Here is a 23,155-nt window from a genome sequence, read left to right on the forward strand (position 1 = left end):
AGACTACTTATATTTTGCACTTTAATGCAAAATAGAAAATGATATTTTGACCCAAAATTATCAAAAAATTCAAAATTTGCCAATAATGTTTTGCATATAGGTCTCTGACAACTATCCACAATCTTTTAATGAAGATATAATATGATGTATTTCTTTCACAATATTTCAAATTACTTCTAGTAATGTATTCTTTTCAACTGGATAAAGGTTGTAATATATTTTAAATATAAGGTAGATTTTCTCTCTGATATTTCCATTCATTTTTTTTCCAACAGTTCTATTTCTTCTTAATTTTGTAACACTGTAACCTCTGTCAAATAGGAATGAACTGACACTGATCTCTGATCTAAATCGGTATATACCATTGTCTGTTAATAATAAAATTCAGTTCTTACATGCAAAATGCATAAAAGGAGCTCTGTTTAGCACCATCTAAAGCTATTTTAGCTGCAAGATTCATACCTGCTTCATAAGTGTCACCATAAGAAAAAGAATGTAAAAATTTAAGAGCTAGAGCTCTGGTTGACTTCAAGCATTCAAGCAGATCATTAAGTACACAAATAATCCCACACTATTCATTCACTTCAAGTATGCAGGTTTTCCCAAAAGTATATTTAAGTAGTTTACTGAATCATGGCCTTTACGTTTATTTGCAAAACATAGGTCAGGAAAGTTTAGGAAATTTCACTAAAATTACTACAGTATGCACTTTTAGATGCATGTGCCTAAAATTAGTCTTTCAAATACATAATCAGGCATCAAAATAGAGCTGTAAAATCTTCAACTATTTAAGATATGTTCAGACTGTACATTAAAACCTCAGAGGAACTTGAGCTTTAGTTAAGCTGGTATTTAAATTATTGAAGTGTCAAGCTGGGGCCCTTGCAGTCTGCCCTCTAGGTTTTGAAACCCATTACGCCAGGAAAGGTTAAAACAGCACACCACAGCAATGCAGTATGAATGGGCTAGTGTAAGGCTATACTTGATCTCACAGCGCACTCTGTTCAGAGGTTACCTGCTTCTGAATTTCATATTACTACACTCTTGCTACAGGAAAACAGAGTTTTTTTCCAACCTTACCAATACTCATCTCTTCCCAAGCTGTGAAATGGAAAAAAAAAAAAAAAAGGCAAAAGCATTCAAGCGATAAAAAAACAAAACCAAAAAACAAACAAGCCAAAAAATCTCCACACAGGACAGGGTGCTAACAACAGCTAAAATTTAGCTGTAATGCAACTACCTGTGGCTATTAAAAAGACAGAATTTAAACTTCACAGACTGCAGTGACAGGTTGGTAGTGGCAAAAATGGAGTTTTCAGTAATCATTAGAAAGATATGCAACATAACACTAAAATTACCCTCCGTCCTTTAGCAATGAATTTGGCTCCTTCCTCCCTTACTACTAGCCATGTAAATATTACCTTTCTGAATTCAGTCAGTACTCTTAACAGAGCAATTACTGAAGCTGCCAAAGCAGAGGTGTGGCAACCAACCAAGTACTTTGTAATCCTATATGGATGACATGAATTGATAGCAGTAACCACGGAGCTATACAGCAAACCACTGACTTCTCCAATCTAGAGACTAGACCTAATAAATATAATAATTCAGATATGAAGAACAGAATTCATCTAATTTAAATGCTAAGGGTTGGATTTAGCATAAGATATCCCAGTCTCAGTTAATCAGACCTGCAGAACAGTCAATGGAGAGCAATGGGTCTCATGGAAAGAATCACCTATTTAGACATCTGCTTTAGGCATTCTCAGGGCCTGGCTCCTATCTTCTTATCTTTCCTATCGCTGTTACCTGTAGGTGAAATCCCTGTACAAAAGGCAATAATCTTCAGTATCTATATTCTACTCTGATGTCAAATTACAAACAAAAACACATTTTAATGTTAAAATATTAGACTTTTAATTTTTACTATGGTATTAATGCTCATCCAAATAGGTTCTGAACTCAACTCCAGCATGATAAATTCTCATTACTCCATGTTTACACCATAATCTGACCTACTATGCCTGTAGAACATGATAGCTCATAGCCCAAGTGTTAATTATCTTATTTTTTTTATATTGTTCAGGTGGAATATCTGCTTAGTTTGCATTGTATGCTGAATATTTTACCCAAAGACATTGTATGCAGTCATTAAGTGAAACGCCACAAATGCTAATATCTAGACTACAGTATATATGGAGAACATGCTAAACTAGAGGAAAAAATATTCTAGGTTGTGAAGTGTAACTAAAAGGGCCCATGATAACAGTTTCATCTGAAAATAGCAGACTGAGACATATTAAAATTGGTTTATTGTCTCCTTAATGAGGCAATGTATGGAAAGCCCAAAATACTCTATAATCAAAGTTACCAGCTAGTGTAAGCTTTGAAAAAAAGAGAAGCAAATCTATAGTTCATAAGTAACAACTTCCTGCATTGGTGACTACACAGTAAAGAGAAGGGTGTTTTTACTACTGCTCTTCTTTAGTGTATGCTGCTGCTGCTACCACACAATCTGAACCCGACCTCAGAACACAATAACTGCTTTATTTTTTTTCTGAAAACTCTTGTGAGTTGCGGTCAGGAAGGCCTACTTTTTGTACACTAAAATGCTAATGTCATTTATTTAGTTAGACAGAATTAATCTGTATAATTAATAACAAAGCTTTCAAGCTTAGCCTTAGTGTCATGAAGACATTTTTTCTTATCCAAGCCTGTTTTCTCAGGCTAAGTGTAACTCATTCCTGTGGAAAAACAAACCCCTAGATACTGCTTATGACACCTTAAATAGCAAAAAAAAAAAAAAAACAACAAGTATTTGTAACCTACCAATATAACTTATTCAATAACAAGAGAGTAAGTCCAAGGTAAACTTATCTACCTTATTCCAATTCTCTCATATTCCAGAGGTTGATAGCCTTCTTTTTCCGACCACATCAGAAAGCAAGGGGAAAAAGAGAGTAAAGATGGGCTGTTCAATGAAGCCGGGTGGCCATAGAAGCTACAATAACCAGGAAGCAGAGCTATTAATAAAATTACCTAGTTGACAAACAAAAATAAAAATTAAAAAGAAAAAAAAATCACAGAGATACTTTATCTGAAACCATCCACTTCCCACTGAATGACAATACAACAGGATCACTCAGACTCCAGACTTTTACCAGAATGCTGTGCCCAAAGCATCCTGTCATTCAGGTCAACTACTAAGGTTTGATTTTAATTAGGCTTTTTTATATTTTTTTTTAATTATTATTATTTATTTTATTTTAATGTTCACTGTGAATGCTTTCACAGCCTCAAAATAACACATGAGGCTACAAATTGAACCAAAATGTGAGGAACTCTGATTAACTTAACTTTGGGGAAACCTTTTCCCCCTAAAATCCAAGTATTTATTTCATAAAACCAGAGTTATTCCTTGTTGTATATTCCTAACTGGATGTGCTCCTGCTGTGAGGTTTTTTTATGCTTTGCCTTAAAATGCTTCACATTTACACTATTTTTTCTAAAATGGCTATGTGGAAATCAAAATATTACTTAGTCATTTGCCCAGACCAAAACATATTTTTTATAAACTTGTCAAATAGCCTCTGTTTCTTACTCAATCTGCAGTGCACGTGCCGGACAAGAAGGTTTTGTGACTCCTGAAAGTAAAATTCCAGAACAATTTTGCAACACTGATAATAAAGAATGTGCAGAAATAATGCAGAAAACTTTTGTCCAAGTCCACCAAATCCAAACTTGGAAATCATTGGGTATACCTCAAAAATATCTGAATTATATCTATAGATGATATCACATCTACTATTGAAGAGCATTAATAAACTGAATTCCAATGTAGAAGCTTATCTCTGAGCCCCAGTTGTGTTCAATGGAGAAATAACAGCCCACCTATACTTCTGGCAATAACACCTATACTGTTTTGGAAAAGCACAAACTAGAAAAAGAACCAAGCCCCAGATTCAAAAAGAACTGAGATGAGGCTCATTGTTGCACTCATATGGGACTTTTGCATAAGATTTAACTGGAATCACAAGTTATGTATTACATAAGAGACAAAAAAAATAGTTTTGATCTGGTTGTCATCTGATGTTCAAACAAATATTGCCTCTCCTACTCTAAAATGGTAGAAGAACAGTGGCTATTAACCCAGAATTATGACCAAGTGATGCCACACTTAAACCCTGTCATTATGCGTCCTTAGATGTCTTCATATTCTGGACCCTATGTAAATGGAAACACTATCTTGTGGATCACATCCCCTCTTATCTGCACTTCCACAAACCAAGCTCCTTCATATTCATAACACTGACCCATATCCACCACCACTTAAGAGCAAGTGAATACCTTTCCAGTGCTTCAAAATTCCACCTGCCCTGTCTGAGATTTCCTGAAGTACAGACGAATTCCACTGAAAAACATTTTTCCTCGGGGAAGGGAGAAGGAAATTCCCTGGATTCAATATGTGGTATGTATACAGTTTATACAGTTAGAGCAGCATATGGAAAAGCAATATTTAAAAGTATGTCTTATGTATTGAAAATATGCATGATTTAGAGGGAAAAAGAAAAAAAAAAACCCCACAACCAAAAACAAGGAAGAAGGCACCCCACCATTAGACTACACAATCTGTCTGCAGGCAATCAAAAATCCATGGTGTAAGTTTAGGATTCAGATATAGACTCATTTGAGTAGAATATTCTGCATCCTTGGGGCAATATTCTGTTCCAACAGCTACATTCAAAGTATAAACGGCTGTCTGCAAAAGAAAACATGTATGGGATACATAAAAACCAAGCAAAATCCCCCACTCTCTATACCACCCTCCCAGTGGTCATTACATTTCTTTTCCATATGATGTAGAAAGTACTGGGGAGTGAAGCAGGATCCCCACCGTGGTTCAGGCATCTGATACATAGAGTATCCAGCAGGAAAACTGCGTACTGTGCCCTCCTGCCACCTGCACCATGAGTAAATCACTCATTTACTTCTTGGTGTGCACGAACAGTCTTACAGCACAGTCCATTATCAGTTATTCTGTGATGTTTGCAGAGCTATGCCTATGACCTCCTGCTCAAATCATTCTTCATTAATTTTTGCCCTCTGTCAATGAACTTAGCTTTGCACTCCCGTCCTATTTGACAGGAGAAAACAAATACATCTGTTGCATTGCTCAGATATTTTTAAGTGTCTTTTCTAAAAGTTTTTCAAGCAACATACAATTTCCCAGTTACCACAAGAACAATGTAACTGACTGATTGTACAGTTTGGAGAAGTATTGAAGAGAAATCTTCCCCAAACAATTTTAAATAAAGTATGAGCTATTCTGTTGTGTTTGGGGTTTAAATCCATTTCCAATTTACAAAAAACAAACAAACAAAACAAAGAAAAAAAAACACCAACACTTTTCAGTCATATTTTTTCAGTCAGCCTTTCTAAACAGCACAATGAGAAAGCCTGATCAATAAACATTGCCTGATGAGAACCTGTAAAAAGTTTTTCCAAATTCATACCTCACTGCCATGAACTCACATCTCTCAAAGTACACAGTACTCCACTGGGAAAAGAAATGCTGAGATGAAAAAATAAATCTCACCACCCCCCCAAAAAAACACCCCAACTCCCCAATTTTATATTAGAAATCAATCATAGGTACGATTGCAAAAACCTGTCAGTATCTGAAATATAGTAACACCAGCTTCCAGGTTAACGCCCTAATTCCATTTTGTCTACTCTGTTTTGATGTGACAAAAAATTCAGACTTAATGTGTCATTTATTCAGCTTCATACTATTTTTAAGTAGCCAATTTCTTTCTGCCGTTGTTTTTTTTTTCTGGTAATCCAGTCAGAGTTAGCATTCCAGGTAGCACCGTCTCTAAAGCTATATAAACCTTTACAAGCACAAAGAAACTGCAAAGCAGGAAAAAGTTTAAATTATTGCAGAAATAAACCTAGAATATAAATGGTTCTATAAAACCCTACTTGTTTCAGCACTTTTTTTTCTTTTTGTAATGCATTGTCACTATCATGTGGCAATCACAAGAAACCTGTTCTTCAAAAATGAGCTCTTAGCCATTGCTCAAGAACTAAAAATGCTTTTTTTTTCCTCCAGATGGCCTAATGATAATGGCTTTTCACAGATCAGCTGCAAAAGTTGGTTGTTTTGTTCTCACTTCAGTGAAGTAACATTCCAGTAAAGCTACATTCAAGTTAATCTCCAAGAAAACAGACACAATGAATACAGAACCGAGGAACTTGTCTAAACTGTGACTTTTGTAAAAATGCTGTATTCAGTTCTGCAACTACTAAACCTCATCCTATGAGGTATTATATAGCTACAACTTCCATCAAAGTCAGGACCTTTTAGGACTAGGGCCAAATTTAGACACACACAGACTCAGTGGTGGGAGCATCATCTTTTGTTAACTATCAGAAGGTCAGTATCTTTCCTGAGATAGAGCTCTGCCCTGAAAAGGAGAACACTAGGAAGAGGAGCACCATGGGCCTCATTAGAGCTCAGTAATTCTGATACTACTCTCTGACAGTCCCAGCTTGAGCCTGAGCTGTGAGGGTATTTGCCTACAAAACACCAGTCACAGATGGTAGCTCTGGGAGTTTATGCCATTGAAGGACTGAGCTGTGTTGTGCTCTTAAGCTATTTTGCCCTTCCTCAGCAAGGTTTCTGAATGCCCGTGTCTTTAAACCTGAGTGCGTTCTAGTAACCATTTCACAAAAAAAAAAAAAAAAAAAAAAAAAAAGGGTAATAGAACTAAAAAGGGCACTGGAGACAAGAAACAAGGATAATCAGAAGTATAAAAGTATAGGTCATAAATTGCCAGCTTCCAGAAACAGGGAGCACAAATTTGGGAAAATACAACCCTACTTTTCTCTGCTACTTCTACTCTTTCCCTCTAAATCCTTCATTGGCCAATGTCACAAAAAGGACAGTGTCCTAGAAGGCTTTTGGTCTGCTGTGGAATAGTTGTTCTTGTGATCGTAAATTTGAAGACAGGAGGAAGCACTAGGGTACTGATTCCCACTTCGGGAAATTTCAGCTGGCCATACACATCCCACATCAGACCATTCAAATTCCCTGAGCAATGAAATCACTTTAGAGAATTTAGATCAAGTATTTCTAGAGTTCCACAGATGTATAGATAATATACAGGACCTTTACTACTTCAAAATCAGCAAATTGAGGCCAGTGGTTTAGAACTGCAGCATCATACTGAGAAAGTAAGCTTTTAAAATAACCTCATAGTATGTTCCACATTGATAGACATTTTTAGACTCACATCTGTGTCTACAACAAAGGAGGAACAAAAAAAGATTCAGAGAGCCTTTTGACTTCAATGGAAACAGGATCAGTTTGTCATATTAGCACTTTGATGAAAAATCTCATCAGATGAGAGTACAATAATAAATTATATCCAGAGAAAAAACTGATTCAGTTTTTTTTAACAGGAGCAACACCTACAGAAAGAGGGAGAACTCCTCAGTATATCAGCATTTTAATGCCTTTAAAACACAAAACTAAAAATCCATTCTGTAAGCAAAAAGTAAAAGGTATTTTTCATATGTTTCAGAAAGCCTAAAACAAAAAAGCCCACCTCATTTTCAGTTCAGTTTTCACTGCTTTTAACAAAACAGTATTTTTACTTGATTCTCATTCCATCAAATCACTATAGTTATCATAAAGAAACGTAATTAGATTTTTATCTTACTTAAAACACACTTGTAGCTAAAGTCCAACGTAGTCATTTAAACCAAGTATCAATTGCTTAAAAGTAATAATACTGACAGTAACTGCTTAGAATACCTAAAGAAAAAAAAATTGCTTGCCATTCTTATTAATTCCATCTCTTCGTACTGTGATACTTTCAGAATACTCTTTAAAAAACAAGCTATTAGATATACCCAATTAGCGAAATAAAAATTTTATTTAATCTTTTTTTGGAAATACTGCCTGTATATCGTTTAATGAGAACCAAGCCCATTCTCACAATATTAAAAAATAAAATAAAATTCCAAAACAGGAAACAACTTGTAGGTATAATGCTTTTCTTTTTTTCCTATCCAACTTGCTTATCTACATGGCTGTTTGCCTAAGTATGAAATCCTGATGAAACTGCATCACTTGTTTCTTATAATTACATCATTAAGTACATTCTAAATGCCTAGTACAAAGCACGGTCACACAGGAAAAAGCAGAAGTAGAAATGCATTTCAGCTGAAAGGTCCCTTCCCCAAAAAATAGTTTCTTCACAAAAAAAAAAAAAAAGACCCCCACAAAAAAAAAAAAACACAAAAAAGTATATAAATAGCTTCTTAATGTACTTGTAATACAACAATATTTTCTAAAACAAAACACTAAGAGCACATATTATACTAGAGCCTGATCATTGATAGATCAAAGCGGTAAAAATTTCCTAGCAAAATGAAGAGTGCATAAAAACTGCTGAAAAATCTCATACTTTTGCATAAGCAAACATGAGCTTGGAGGTGCTTTGACCAAAGAAGTCTCTCCAGAACAGGAGTGTTGAAACATCTTTGCAGTCAGCCTGTGCAATCTACATGACTGCAGCAGTAGCTCTTCTGCATAGACAAAGCAGAAGCGTCATTTTTAAATTGTTTCTTCCTTGCAGTGCATCACAACTTGTATGGGTTTGCTCTCTCTCCTCTTAGAAATGTTATTTTAACTTCTCATCATAAAAAGATATGATTCTAATGTTTATACTACGAGCTACATTTATCTTTAAGCGCAAGTTGTTGAGTGTAGTTCTAATGATGAAAAGAGCCTTTAAAAAGGAAAACTCATCACAACTCATTATGTACTAAAAAGGCCACAGTTTAAGGATTCTGTAACTCCAATGATGACTATTTTAAAGCAGATTTATAGCAAAAAAATAGTTTGATTCTTGGACTTCAGTTATAATTTTCCATTTTGTAATTCAACACTCCTTTAGTTTATATTTGCACATTAAAAATATAGCTTCAGAAGTCCATCATTAAATACTTTTAATAAGTGCAATAAATAAATTTTACAGAGTGCATAAATCTAAGAACAAAACACAGCTTAAATTGTTAATCTTACACTTTTTCTCATTAATTGCAATGCATAAACATATGTTTTATACAAAGATATTTGCTACAAAATAAGTATAATAAATACAGTTTACCACATGTATTAATCTTAATAGTTACAAGCTGTTAATCTTATATATTAGGTAATAATTTGCAATAAATAATTGTTTATTATCTTGATGTTTGCTTGTCTTGGGTTTTAGCAATATGCAATAAAAAAATGCAATTTTGAATAATTTGATTGTAAGACTGCTGGGAAAATACTGTAAGTTATAATTAGCTGAGGGAGGATTTTGTTCACTAGATGAACTATAGAGATATAGTTCAATAACAAAAACATGCATTATTGCTATCATAAATAATTTAAAAAGTTAACTTCAGTTTCAAGCTATAAGAGATTTTTAAAACTTAAATGCAAATAGAAATAGTAAAATATTTCATGTTCTTTAGTTCTTTTATCATTCTGTGTTTACTGAAAACAGGAACAAAAACAAAGAAGCATTTCAGCATCTTATAATTCTTTGCACATGAATGCAACCCACATATACAGGTATACCTGTCTCCCACCATCAGTATTTGCCTGTTCAAAAATGTGTCATACTTTTATTTCAGCAGTCTAGTTCTAGTATAATGTGTGTTTTATCATATTTACTAATCCAAATAGAAATTTTTTTGGTATATATAAAGGGTAGTCCTTTTTCACAAATATTTGTTCATTATTTTCTTAGTATTTTCTCACCTTGGAGCATGGCAGCATGCAATAAAGAAATACAGTTTTGAACAATTCCACTGTAAGACTGATGTGAAAATGGGGTTAATTCTAATTAGCCAAGAGGATTCCATTCACCTCGGGAAGAGGCTGCTGCTTGCCTTCAGAAACTTTAGAAGTTTGCTTTTAAGATAGTGTTATCCCTCAAATCAAGCAAATAGATACAGTAAAAGCATTTAAAATGTATCACTTTACAGAAACAAAAGGGCAGCTACAAATAATAAATTCAATATAGGTCCGGAAGCCCTAAGGTGATTAGGCTGGGCATTAAAACCAGGATTAGCCTCAGCTAACATCTGGCTATGTAACATTTGACTGGTCAGCATACAGAGTGCATTTCCATGCAACAGCATCATTTTGAACAGGTTTCATTATTCCTTTTATTTTTTTTTTCCTCTTTTGACTCATACATTCCAATACTGGTGAATACAGAAACATGTAAGAAATGTATCAAAAACCAAGGTAAAGCTTTTTGTAAACTCTGCTGTTCACTGGCAAACTCAGGACTGCAACACCCTTTAACCATCATTATACCAAAGCAGAAAACACTTGTATGTTCTGTGCTATAGGTGCAGGATACAAATGGTGGGTATTCATGCCACACACACAGAGCAATATCTTCTAAAGTGAAAAAAAGTTATTATGAAATCAGAATTTGCAGAACACAACCTTAAAATTATTTCAGAATTTCATTCAACTCTGCTTTCAATGCAGTTTCACTCTATTACCCTATTTGATTTCCCTGCAATCTGGCTCTGCTTCCAAACTGTAAACCATGCGAGTTAAATAAAGAGAAACTACATTACAAATGCCAGCAGTACAGTGGAAAAATAAAATCCATCAGTAAATCACAGTATTTCATAATTTGTTTATTACCAAAGTTACTGTGCATATACCTATATTATCTCTGAAAATTATCTGCGTTAAACATCACTATGTATATCAGTATTTGCAAAGCAATGCCACTTACTATTAAGAATATTCATGCACTTATGAATTTTACAATATGTAAATTCCAAACACTGTAATACTTTATACCTATTCACCTTGTACTGTTATGTAAACAAATTACTTACATTTTGTATAAGCCTCATCCAAAAAATTATCAGACATCAAAATTTGCTGACATAAGAGATAATGAAACTTCTCCTTTAGTGATCAGAACTGGTGTGTACATATAATTCCTTTAATCTGTGAAGTTGTAAGAAGTAATTTACCTTTCCAGAAATTTTAACTGAATTAAATGATAGGGCATTCAATGTTGTAATGCAGATTAATAAAGCTGCCATTATCACACTGTAAAATAGTGGTGAAGAAAGAATCAATTTGTAGGTAGATTTATACAAGTGTACTGATATATACAGATTTTAAACTAACCCAAATCTAGAAAATGGTGCTAAAAGTCAGAAGGTATTACAAGCTTAATCATTACAGAAGTTGAAACACATCATGAAAAAAACTAAGTCACACTGCAAAAAAAATATCACTCAAATTAAAACCTAACACCCACTTGCCTTACTTACATGAATAATCCCATCGATTTTTAATGGGACTATTTCAATAAGTAAAGCATGGAAGAGAACCGGATGAACACAGTGTTAGACCTAGGATGAGAATGAATTCAGAAACCCTTTGCATAATATTCAGAAACGATTCCCATCTAGAACTCTGGAGCTGGAATAAGACCAGTTCACATACTCAAATAAATTTGTACCCAGCATGTAACAGGAGAAATCAGAATCTTCCCGTTCACTAAGGACAAAAGAAAAATACCCTTAAAACAAAAGGGGGGGGGGGGGGGGGGGGGGGTACATCAGATGAAAGGCATTTGTTAAACAAAGAGCTGAATAAGTCTCCTATTCAAATGAAACACTGTACTACAAAAGCACAGTGAGACAAACATTATTAGAGACTTCACAACGTCTAATGGAGGAAAAAGCTACTTTGGATGTAGCCTAAAGACGTAAAAGCTACTTTGCTGTAGCCTAAAGATGTAAAATGCAATACCAGTCCCTCAGTGGCACTGGTACAACCGTGGAAATCATACAGCCAGATGAAGCACATAAATTTCCCATATGAACAATTGTTTTCATTTTCCTCCCATGCCACTAGATATTATAAGTGGAAAGTAAAACACAAGTAAATATGTTCATTCCACTCTTGTGATCAGTGATAAATGAAAGGCTATTGAGCCTGGCAAAGGTCAACCACGGCCCCGCTGCCGCTGGCGGAGGCGCCAGGGAGCCGCAGGTGCGTGTGCCTATACTCCCACCAACGGGCCATTGCTGGGATCGCTCCCGGTGCTTCCACCCGGTACCGGCAGCAGTGGTCGGGTTAGGCACAGATGATTTTTCGCGCTGTCGTGTGCAGAAAAAACGAGATACGGTCCATGGACAAAGATGAAAACCATTGCAGCTCTATCGGCAGAAAGCAGCAACAGAGCGGGATCAAACAGATTTCCAAGGGTCACCCTCAGCTACAAAAATACCCAAAAAAAAGTGGCGAGAGATTTTTGGAGTGTTATCTACGATTTCATAATACTTTAAGAAACACATTTGAAGAAAATTCAAAATATTAATGACAAAGTAAAAATAAACGTAAATTCGTATATATGTAATTATCACAAAAGTTCTATCTCTCTTACCTAGGAATTTACTCTGCTAAACATGATCCTGAAGTTCTTCGTGTCTCAGCAATAGCTGCCAGCTACAAACCTGTGGCCAAACACTGTTCTCTACAAACCTACACATACACCAGGGCTCAAAGGTAAAATTCTTAAAAATAATAAATTGATTAATTCGATAATCCCTGTAAAATATTACCATATCAACAGAAAATCCTTGATGAGTGATGTAAGCCAAATTTTAGACATATCCGGACATTTTTATTCCTATAACTAATTCCAGATCAATCAGTATTATTGTTAACTACAGCAGCAAGAGGAAGAGACATTGCAGAAAACTTGTAATAGACAGTATTGGGTCAATGGGATGTTTCAGATTATTAACTTCATATTGTGAATCTAATGCTGTTCATCTTACAGTAACATATTTACTGCCGTGAAACCCCAAACAGTTGTTTTTTTTTAAAAAAAAAAGTTCTCCATTCCTATTACAACTGTAAAAAAAAGGGGGGGAAATGCTCTAACAAATTGCAAACTACACTGAGTGGAAAACAGAATATAAGCAGGAATTTCAGAGATCTGAACATGTCTCTTAGAATCATTAGGTTGTTTTAACATTATTCGTCCCTCCATTTAATTATATAATAAAATACCTTAAAATTCTCATTCATAATAAAGGTAGCACTCTCTAGTATTAAAAATAAAATAAAATAAAAACCACATACAAAACCACACAACAAACAAAAGGAAAGGAATTAAGATATTCCAGAAGCAGCTAAAACCTAAAAAAAAAAAAAAAAAACTATAAGTCAGAATAAAATTTTGGAAGTGGCTGAGAATAAGATACATTTGAATCATAAATGTGTTTTAATTTTTTTTTTTTAATCACTTATCATGCAATTTGTAAAATGGCTGCTCCTCTTTAATTATCAATCTCTACATCTGTCTTAAACTGGGATTGCTGTTCCTTGGGCAGGAGTTTACATAGTCTTTATTTTCTAGTAAATAGCACAGGAAAAAGAGTAGAGCAACAAACGAGAGGAAATACTGTTATCTACACACTCTCTGGGAAGAGGGAGCAACACTGAAGACATTAAACCAAATTTTACTCACTCATTATAAACCCTGGGGCAGCAATGGAAGAGAATGAGAAGAATGAGTAGAGGCAATTCTGCAGCATAGCTGTATTTCATTGAGATGGCAAAACTGCAAAGCGCTAGCTCCAAAGGATGAGCATTTGGAGCAGACCACTTAAGAGCACTAGACCTCTGCTGCAGAAAACTCAGCAAAAAGTCATCAGACCTAGCAGAAGCATAGCTATGTCCACACAAAATGCACACCTTAGAGGCAGTTAAAAGCACAAACAACAGTGGGGTACCTTCAAGCAATTAACAGATGCATTTTAAAGTTCTCAACCCTGCTTCAGTGCCACTCTTAAACTTCAAGCCCACGGAATACATTGGGTTTTTCTGGCATGGTAACAAACAAAAGGTGCAAACAATCTCATGCATTCAAAATTAAAACAGGAACACCTAGAAGAGGAAGGAATACATAGATCCTTGAAGAGTGAAAAGGAGCCCTTCAATTAAGGGTGATATTCCCTGAAAAATGAATGACAACACTTTAAAGATGATGTACCACAAAAACCTCACTTCCTATTACAGCAGAATGAATGAGTGCCTATGTTCAAATGACTACTCCTCCTGGGTTTGATGAATTTAAACAAAGAAAATATCTGCAGAATTGCTGTCAGAACTCTTCCTTGATCACTTCATCAAGGAAGGACAAAGCAGAGACAGAATCATACTGCAATAGCTCCAAGAGTTGTGCTCTTTAATGCCAATGATCTGTTGGAGGCCAAGTATGAACTCTGTCCTTCCTACCATCTTGCTTCCAGATGTGCTGACTTTAGATCAGCTCCATGGCTGACTGAAGATGAGATAGAGAAGACAATCACTAGCAACCTTTGAAGGACTGTGTAGAAATAGGTCTTTTCTGATCATCCTCACAGCTCAGAAACAATGTACGTGCCAGCAGCCTCACCCTCCCTGCAAGACCTCCCTTTTCCCCAGCCACTCCACACCCAGCAGTCAGAGTGAATAGCTTTCACAGATTTTATCTAGGAATTGCAACCCACTACTGTACCTCCTACCACCAGGTACAGCCTGCTCAGCTGCTGAGCTACAGTGCACAGACTAGATGGGATTTCTTACAAGATTGGTTTAATTTTGTTTTGCTTACATGCTACCTAACAGCAAAAAATTAACAGGGCATACATATTCCAATGGTTACAGTAGAGACCTGTTCTATACCTAAAAGTTCCAAGAGGTGCATTTCAGGAAAATAACTGTTTTAGCTGAGAAATAACTCATACCAGGTCTCACGTTGTATGTTACATCGAATGAAATAGGTTCTTGGTCCCCAGTTTTCTTTTTGGAATGATCTTCTCCTCCTCATGACCAGCCTCCTTCACCTCCTCACCACCTTCCCTTTCCTCCCTCCTATTAACCACATTGCTTCTTACTACTGCCTGATGCTGTCTTCTTGTCTTCTGTCCTTTGTTCTTCTGACCCCTGCTGCTACCTCCCTCCTCCCACAGCTGCCCAATTTGGCAGTGCCAGCACAGGGCCCAGCCTCATAAACCCAAAAAAGCTTATTAATTTAGGCTTCATGCCATGCCTCAACACTACTGGTGCATCCTGGTAGCTGGGAACCAAAACATACAGTGAATCTCAAAACTCTGAAGTGAAACTCAAACATTTCAGAATTAAAAACTGAATTGACAATTTCTAAGATAAATTTTTCTTGCCTGCCAAATAACTGAGTACCAATCCATCTGTACTTCTCACCAGAAATTCATAGGAATTTCAATGCTTTATTATCATACTCATGTTCAAGATGTTTCATCTTCACTTTGTGGATTCTGTGTAGCTTAGTTCTCTAACTCCTGCCTATTTAAGGTGTACCTACAGATTTCAATACATGCGAAAAGCATCACAATTTCACTGCACAACAAAGCTTTCAGGGAAGCCTTGTGATGCACAAAAAAGATTTTTCTAAAAAGAAAGGGAAAATAATTATATATTTAAATGTTGAATGGACATATTTCTTCTAGACCATATGATAAAAGTGGAAACCATTAATAACTTGACACCAGATATTAAGCAACATATTAAATATCAGTTTGTACTGGCAAACCTGATACTGTTTATATATTTTATATACCTTATTTTACCAACATCATTTGCTCTTCATTAACACTTTATTAATTCTTAATATAATTTTGATAACATAAAATTCACCACTACTTTCTCTGCCAAACAGTACTACTAAATACAGTAACTAATATGATACAATGGAAAATTGCTAAACAAAAAGATAGATCTCTAAGAAAATTTGATATAGATTTCCTGTAGTTTCCCTGCACTATTTTCAACCCTTCTCACAAGGGATACAGCAAAATGGCAATGAAAAGTGAATTTCCTGCTGTTACAGCTACTTTGGATGCTCATGCTTCTGTTCCTGTGGAGCCAGCTTGGATCAATTTCAAGAAAATAGCCTTTATCTACACTTTTGCACAGAAAATACATTTCTATTTTGAGGAGATGCAGTATTTTTCTGCGGTCGGCATTTTAATCTGCAGCATAACAGTGTTGTAACTTGCACATAGTTAAAGCATAGCATACTAGCAAGAGAAAAATTTACAAAGCAGTTGAAGAAAATTATTTTTGCATTTTATAAATAAGGTAGAGAAGCATCTAGTTCAGAATTCTTAATATCATTTATGCACTGTACATACACTGCTACATGCACCTAGCGCAGTTTTATCTGTTGAAGCAGAAACATAAAATTAACTGAAAATTAGCATCATCACAATATTGGGTCTGAAGACACTTGCATTGTCATTTGGAGATCATCCATGTCTTCTGAGCTCATCAGGACTGAAAGACTCTGTAGCAGTTAATCCTAATCCAGTTACCAGGAGTGACCATTCATTAGCATTATATTGAAGTTCATGGCCTGCTCCTATCACTAGGAAGACACTGAAAAAAACTTATTTATTTGCCTTAGGATACAGACACTCAAGCAAATTAATGCACAAACCAGATTTGCTACTACTTTCTCACTGAGAAGTCACTAGTAATTGCAAAAGATGGTAAAGACACATGTATGTATTCATGCCATAGTTAATCCCATCAAGCCTTGTACCTAAATATTTTTAAAAAAAAACAAAAACAAAAAAAAAATTACACTTCAAGGGTGCAAGACCACACACTTGGTCAATTTGAAAGAAAACTTGCAGGGTACCATTGACATTTGGATCAGACAGTTTTCATTCTATTTAGAGATAGTCAACGCGTGCATTATCTGGCTTTTATTACTTCAAATTTGTTGTATATACATGGAAACCATTTTATAATCTGTATACTCCAAATAGACAAATCTATTCTAGAATTAAACATAACATTTCTGCAAGAAGAAACAATCTAAAAGAATAATAAAATCAAAATTTGAGCTCAGAATCTAGAAGACTCAAGAGTTGCTCAACATTACCCCAGCTAGGCCCTTGTTTCAGTGCAAATAAGTGTAAGGTGAGTAGGATGCGATGATGCATGAAGACAAACAGTTAATTCCTAAATTATAAGCCAGCATTTCTTTACCTGTTGTACATAAACACACTCTACCAAAAGCATTGCTCCTATTTTGAATGCCAGGTCTCTAGAACAGCAAAAATCACTGAGGTAAGCATCATTCTTGATTCTAGAGTATGTAGCACTAGTTGTAACACAAAACATAGCAAAACAAGCAAACTTCTTCAGCTCACTTCATACAGTTTCACACTAATTTCCTGATATTTAAAAGGAAAAATTGTAGAAATCAATTACTTTGATTCTTGCTTAGATGGGTCTCTTAATAAAGAGTTCAAGTGAAAAGTATAGTAGGTATAGTTTCTTCTCTATACACTCCATAAATCTATTTCTTCGACATATAATTGAAAAAGCCCCAAATTGCTATTGCTATCACGATAAACATAGGAAAGTTCTGCTTGACCTTTTATTAACATTTTTCTATACCAATATGGTTCTTTCGCTACAAGCACCCTAAGGAATTATGAAAAATACTTTTTTCTGTAGTTCAGCCCATGTGCACTTAATAGGCTCACAAATATAATACCATTATAAAAAAGAAAAACTGCCAACACTGCTAAAAAAATTGTCATAACACTAAATTATTATATAAATATAAAAGGAGTATATCTGTAAAATATTCACTCAATGAACATCCCAAGGTGATGATTTTGCTATGTTGTTTTTATTCCTGGGAGATCCATAACACATTTGGATATGCCACATGTCACCACATGAATCAGGCAGTTAATGCATGTGCTTTTTAGAAGCAGAGATGTCTTCCCAATAGAATGTGCTATAAAAAAATGTTGAGATTCTGCTGCTTTGTCTGATAGGCATAATTTAATGTCTTGCTTATAATGCTGCATTCTTAAGGAAAAATGTGCACTGTCCTATGCAGTTATTTACAACATATTACTAAATCTATGCAAATATATTTCCCTGAGCTTGGTATTACATAACAAAGGTCAACAATGTTTGAAATATTTTGAAACCACATTCCCAATATATTTTATATACAACACTAATATCCAATGTACATACATATATCTTAATATATTTTCAGGTATTTCTGTTCTTTTGAACTTGCTGTAGATTATTACAATAAATATCTGGTGGTTTTTGCTTTAAGACTATAGAAATTGGCCTATCAAGCTATGGTTTTTCATTAAAAATGCTACTTACAGAGTTGTTAACAATGCATCATTTAAATTACCACATAATATGCTAGCACTATTTAACAAAATAAATTCTAATAGTCAATATTCAAAATACAGATACTTATATGAGAAAAATTAAGAGAAAAACGTTTTAATGTTCTTCTTATGTGATTTCATAATTTTTACCACTGCATTGGTTTCCACTAACATTTAAACAGAAGATCCCAAATACTATTTATCTGTCCCATTTAGGGATAAATATTTCTCTTTTGTGAAAACTAGACATTGGATTCATTCACATATCCTTTTGTCATTTTATGTCCACATTATTCTTAACAGCAATTTTTTTTTCCTACAAATGAAATTGTACAAACAATTAGCAAAAACTTGTGTATTCCGAAAGCAGGAGTAGTAGTTTTAAATGAAGCAAATTTTTTTCCATTTTTTCTTTAGATTTTTTGCTTTTATTTAAATGCATGTTAGGGACAGTATACATTTTCTCTCCAGAAACACGGATGCTTTTTTGAAATCCAGGACATATAAGCTAATATATAAGATGTTCCTATGCGCATCCAATATCACTGAAATGCTGAACAGTTTGCATGTTGCCCTGCCAAGTAACAGACATTTTTCCAAATTTTACACACATAGGTTTTGAAAATAAAAGTTCTGAAATGTTTACATGTTATTATATGTTTGGGAAGGTTTTGCTTTATATGTTAATGAAATTATTCACCTCTTTCTTAAGTGAAAGCCGTATCATGTCATTTTAACAAAGAACTGAACAAATTTTAGTATGCATCAATAGTGCTACAGATCCACATGTCTGAAAAGGATCCATAAATTTTTTGAAGGCTAAAAGGAATCACATGTCCTACTTAGTCTGACTTACTTTTGCCACAACAGTTCACCAAGCAACACCCAGATCAAATCCAACATGCTGGATTGCTATAAGCAGTGAATAAAAACAGGTTAAAAGTAGCCCATATTACTGCAGAATAGGAAGAGCAATCTTTTTCCCCACATGCTTCCACTGCTAACAAATTTCTGACGGTCATTTTTCTGGGTAACACAGAACGATATCCTATGAAGCAGATTGTTGAGTGCGAAGTATATCGTGCATCAGCATTTACTATAGAGTTTAGCATGTACCAGCAGCCTTACATACTCCTAACTTGCAGGACCATCTCTAAAGTACCCTTAAATACTAGACATAGAATGTAATAAGTACCAAGCAACATTTAGCTGACTACTCTTACATTAAACCAAGGGAACCCAGAAGCATTTTCAAGCTGTTTCTGTAGTTGTATACCAAGGCCATAACCCAACTTCACCCCAAAAACAGAGGCCAGATAGTGGTCAGGGTACTGGGGAATGTCATGGCATGCCCTTGCATGTCTGTTTAGACACTTAACCTTTCCTCATGTGTCTGCAGATAGAAGGAGATGGCACTCACTCCTACTGCCAGTAGGCATGGAAGTAAGGATTCTCCATCACTCACACACCATTCAGGGTGATGCACACTCAGACTCTAAAGCTCAAGTCACAGCCGCAGATCAACAGGAAATTTAACATAGTACTCTGTCACCAACACTGGGTGTAAGCAGAAGGTATGAAGAAAACAGGGCCAGAATAAGATACTTCCCCCTAATATGTTCACTGCCTTCAGCTATTCTCAGAATGTCCTGTATTTTTCATCTCCATTTCTACCTGAAGCCCTCTCCTGCCACTCTGTATCTTCTCAAAGTATCACTCAGCATCTTACAAAACATTTTGGACATTTAATGTCATTACTCTGTTGACGTTTTCATTCTCTCTGGGTACTGCTGGTTATTATTAATGTTTTAATTTCTAACATGTTTCAGTCACCTCTGATAGATTTTTACTCTATTAGAGCACATCAGTTCTTGCCCATTTCATTTATTTTAGTATTAACCACTTCAATATTACCTATTCTTGTTTTTCACATAGTGACAAATTCATTTCAAAGAAGTTAATTACATAGTTGAATTGTAACTCTTAATTCCACCAAACTGTAAGAACTGTCATTCCCGAATTCTATTCAGGGCCATATTTTCCATAGAACAGTCATTTATTTTGTACATGTGATACAGTTTGCGTTTGCAAATCAAACGGTATAGTATGCATGTAATTACTTAATGAAAACTACACACAAAACCACTGTGTCTGCCAGTAAAATGGAACTTAACCCCATTTTCAGCATACCTACTTCTTACATTTTCTGCAAGTCTTCCCACTTTCCCATGCTCATGAGTACTTTCTACTTCTCTTTCCTTGCTCAGCACTATCTACATTGCCTGTGGATCTGCTACATTTTCATTCATCTGAATTAGAAAATAACAAAATTTGGAAGCAATAATACACACACAAGTCTCTGTTTAGATCTAGGATAATCCTGGTCAAACATTGCTATTAAGTCCACTGCATTTTTAAATACACCAAAATTGCATAAAACGCTGATAAAGGAAGTTGATTGTTAATACCGTGGTCCTATTAAGCAGTATCAATCAAGCATACTAACAAAAGAAAGCTCTCAAAAGCTAACACAAACTCAAGGGAAAGAAAAAAAAAAGGCAAGATTACAAAGGCAACAATTTATGAATAATGCCTACAACTAGCAGAAAATTATTACTAAATTGTTTCTGGGAAAAATGATGTTTGCCTAGAAGAATAGATCCTTATTCAAGTTTGGAGTTAGCTCCTTAGCATTATCCTTCTCTCCTGTGTACATCAACATCACTGCAAAGTTTCTCAAGGCTCACTGTCTCCACTTAACAAAGGGCAATACTTCTTTTGATGTCAGGGAGACCTGCTAACAACACTCTGCATCTCTTCACATTGTTCACCCAGTTCTAAGAAATATTGGCAGTTCTTTTCTTACACTTCACACATCTCCCCACATGAATACACACAGAACACAAAGGAAGCAATACAGAAGTGTTCAACGCATTAAGATCACCTTTCATAAACATCTGTACCCCAAAAAAACTACACCCACAGTAAAGCTGCTCACCTTGAGGTTTCTCTTTGATGCTTACTATTTCAGAAGAGGTGCAAAGGCCACCCATCTTTGAAGTTTGGGACAACTGCTTCCTTTCTCCTTCAATAGCAAATCTACTCTACCTCTTTTGACATTTCCACACTGATTTATATCTTTAAAAAAATGGAAAAGGAGTTACAAAATTAGCAGAGATTCCAGAAGTCCTTCCAAATAAAGATATCCAGCAAACCTAAATAGTAGATGTTTTTCTAGAGAGCTTTAACCAACATCATTGGAAGCAACAGACTGCCTTAAGATAGGAAACTATAACATTCAGATTCTCTAAGATTAAATCTGCCAAACATGAACTTTTCATATGTTCATATTGTTCATATGTTCAACACATTAGCAAACAGTTAACCTTGTTCATTTGCTGGTAAAGGTATAGTCACCATACTCTAGCGGTATATTTAAATAGTGAGTCACTTTCATATTATACTTCAATAGAAAACTAATTTAGCCAACTAATCTTGTTTATTTCCTAAATATTGTTAGTTTCTATCAATCAGATATTTTTCCAGACACTTACATAACAAGCATTAAAAAGATACATTTAGCAGCTACAATTGTTAACATAACAAAGGCTAGAGAATCCAGAGGTTATTGCATTCCCCCAAAAGTACTTAAATAATAGCCTAAAATCTGAAGAATTACTTTAATACTTCAATAAAAATAACCCAATTCAAAACATTTTCAAGGAAACAGAGCTCCTTGCTCTAGGCTACCAAATAATGGCTGAAAGAAAGTATATAGCTTGTCACTTCTGATTAGAGAACTGTGCCTCTGTGCTTTGAATGAGAGGCATGTCTGGTAATAGGAAGTGCAGATATTAAATTTAATAAAATAACATGGAATACAATATATATGAAACTTGACCAAGTATAGCACAAAATGCAACATACATTACCCTGTTCAGTCAACTACTGTGGCCTAGCATCTAATGACAGACTTAATTTCTATTTTCCAAGGAGAATACCACAAAAATATAATTTTCAGATTATACAAATATTTTATCAGACCATACAAAAAATGTAACCAAAATTGCCTTACATATCTACATGAATACATAACAATATTAGAAACTAGCTAGACTACAAAATGCTCAGCCTTAAATTCCACAGGAAGACATTAGGCCTTGTAAATAATTAGCTGCAAAGACCCTGATGCTAATACATCACGGCATCATATGACCCACAGCATATTTCTTTCTTTCCAGGTTTAAGGATTCCTCCATTTGGGTTTTTTTGGGGGGGTTTGTTGTTTTTATTTTTAAGCACAATCAGAACTCAGCATTTACATACTGCTTATGAAGAAGGAAGAGCCTTATCTCTGTTTATGCCTTACTTCTAGCATTCCAATGCAAATCATAACAGCTTTGTCCTTCAATACATTAACCCTCAGCATATATTTTCACAATTAAATAACAATCTCTGTATAGTACTTTCCATTCCCTCTCTAACACAGAACTATGCTACCTGTGATATGGCACATAAGGGATTTTAAAACAATTCCAAGAGCTAATCCCAGTAAACCCAGAATTAAAGTTCTTGTTTTCATATTTCACTTTCAAAATATTTAGAACTTTGACAGATATGACATTATGTTTTCATTAAAACAGCTGATTTCAAAATGCTGCACTGTGCAAAAACACCATAAACTGTTTATGATGAACTGCCACAGTCTTAATTAAAACAATAAATCCAGTGCACAATATTTGTGCAGCCTCTGGTTTGACCTTTGCCTCTTGCTATCCACTACCAAAGCTGCTGCCTCATTCTGTGCACCAGATGTAGAAGGTTTTAAACCACGATCTGAAAGGCAGTAAAGATA

The 23,155-nt window shown here is 35.0% G+C and overlaps 1 long non-coding RNA gene across 2 annotated transcripts in view; it reads right to left on the bottom strand.

The window, feature by feature from the left end:
* Nucleotides 1-19,740: 19,740 nt before the first annotated feature.
* LOC133277354 (uncharacterized) overlaps nucleotides 19,741-23,155 on the bottom strand; it is a 31,173-nt gene continuing 27,758 nt past the window's right edge. For both annotated transcript variants that reach the window (XR_009746170.1, XR_009746169.1), the window contains exons 2-3: nucleotides 21,299-21,438; nucleotides 19,741-20,609 (exon numbers count right to left, since the gene is read on the bottom strand). This is a non-coding gene — a long non-coding RNA (uncharacterized LOC133277354). The remainder of the gene's footprint in view (nucleotides 20,610-21,298; nucleotides 21,439-23,155) is intronic.

The sequence above is a fragment of the Pezoporus flaviventris genome, unplaced genomic scaffold (genome assembly GCF_033815535.1).
Source record: "Pezoporus flaviventris isolate CSIRO_AGI_PZ_B2104156 unplaced genomic scaffold, CSIRO_AGI_Pfla_v1 ptg000054l, whole genome shotgun sequence".
NCBI classification, from domain to species: Eukaryota; Metazoa; Chordata; class Aves; order Psittaciformes; family Psittacidae; genus Pezoporus; species Pezoporus flaviventris.